Genomic DNA, 1,931 nt, shown 5'->3' with positions numbered 1-1,931 from the left:
TGGAAGAAAAAGAAATATATGCATCAAAACTTGTAAGATAAAAAAAACCTGCAGAATGCAGCAAAAATGTCACTAAGAGGAAACTTTAAGGCCTTCAGTGATTGTACTAAACAAGTAAAATGACTGAAAATTGAAAAGCAAATTATGCAACTTAGGAAATAAAAGAAAGAACAATTAAACAAAGCCAAATAAAGTAGAATACAGAAAATAACAGACAGAAGCAGAAATTCGTGAAATAGAAAAAGAAAGATACAGTAGAGAAGATCAACAAAATCAAATATTCTCTAAAAAGATTTTGTAAAAGTTAATCTATGGGGAGATTTATGGAGGAAAAAGAGAGGACAATTACAAATAACTGGGAATAAAAAAAGGAAACTGCTGATCCAGTGTACAGAAAAAAGATAAAAGAGGACAACAAACAAAATGAAGTTGAAAATTTAGGCAAGGGCGCGGTGCACAGTGCTGTAACCCCAGCTCTCTGACAGGCTGAGGCAGATGAGAATGGCAAGTTTGAGCTGAACCTGGGTAATTCAACAATTTATCAAGACTCTGTCCCCCACAAAAAAAAAAGCCAGGAGTAGTGGTGCACATATGTAATCCCAACACCAGGCTACACAGTGAGGTCAAGGCCAGCCTGAACTACTAAATAAATAAATAAAGATAAAATAAACAAGAACTGGGATGTAGTTTAGTGCAAAGTCTCTGGGTTTAATCCTCAACACCAGAGAGAGAAAGAGAGAGAGAGAGAGAGAGAGAGAGGGGGGCTTGGGCAAAGTAGAAAATTTCACAAAAGGAATGTGAAAATTTAGAAAAAATCCTGGAAAAATACATCTTACCAAAATGGACTAAGAAAAGAATGAGAATGCTTGATTTGTCTTGTGACCATGAAAGAAATTGAATCAGAAAAAGAAATAAAACTATTCCTAATTAAACTAATCATCTTAAACTGTTATATAGGTTAATTCTAAAAATGGGTTATTTCCATTTTATACAAACTTCTCCAGGAGATGTAAAATGAGTAAATGAATACTCAAACACACCCTGTGAGGCCAGCAAAACTCTGCTATCAAAGTGAGTCAAGGAGAGTATAAGAAAAAAAAAATTATAGATCAATCTCATGAAGACAGATAAAAATATTCTCAACAAAATATAAGGAAATTAAACTAAAATGTGTAAAATGGGTTTCTATCACAACCAAACTTTATGCCAGGAATGCAAAAATAATGTAACAATAGGAAATTCTTAAATATGTCACTTAGCAGATTAAAGGAGAAAAAGTATCTCAGTAGGTGCCCAAAAAGTACTTGCAAAATTTAATTCTTAATCATTGCCAAAAGCTCTTAGCAAATTACAATGAAAAGAAACAAAAGGAAAAAAATTTGAGCCTAATAAGTAGTATCTACAAAAAACAATAGCAAACATCATTTTTACTGGTGAAACATTAGAAACGTGACTTTTTAAGTGAAAAAGTAAATAAAGATACAACCACTCCTGTATTTAACATTGTAATGATAAAACAAGAAAAGCAATAGTATAAAGATTGGAAACAAAGAACCTGGTGTGGGGGTGCGTGCCTGTAACCCCAGCACTCTGGAGGCTGAAGCAGATGGATCACCACAAGTTTAAGGTCAGCCTGGGCTACACTGGGACCCTGTCCCAAAAAACAAAACAAAACAATCACTGTGTTTAAGTTATGATTCTCTACATAGAAACCTTAACTGAAAAATTATTAGTAATATCAGAATCTCTCAGTTCTCCATCTGTAACAAACCACTCCAAAATAGAATGCCTTAAAACAGTAACGATTTTATTTGCTTGCAGTTCTTAGTATCCATGATTTGGGCTAGATCAAATAGGCAATTCACTTGCTGGTGCTGCTTGGGGTCACTCATGGGACTGAATCATCTAACAGCTGGAACTGCAGCTGGAGG

The sequence above is a fragment of the Chinchilla lanigera genome, unplaced genomic scaffold (genome assembly GCF_000276665.1).
Source record: "Chinchilla lanigera isolate Chin_1 unplaced genomic scaffold, ChiLan1.0 scaffold00011, whole genome shotgun sequence".
NCBI lineage: Eukaryota > Metazoa > Chordata > Mammalia > Rodentia > Chinchillidae > Chinchilla > Chinchilla lanigera.
This window is presented reverse-complemented; position numbering follows the sequence as displayed.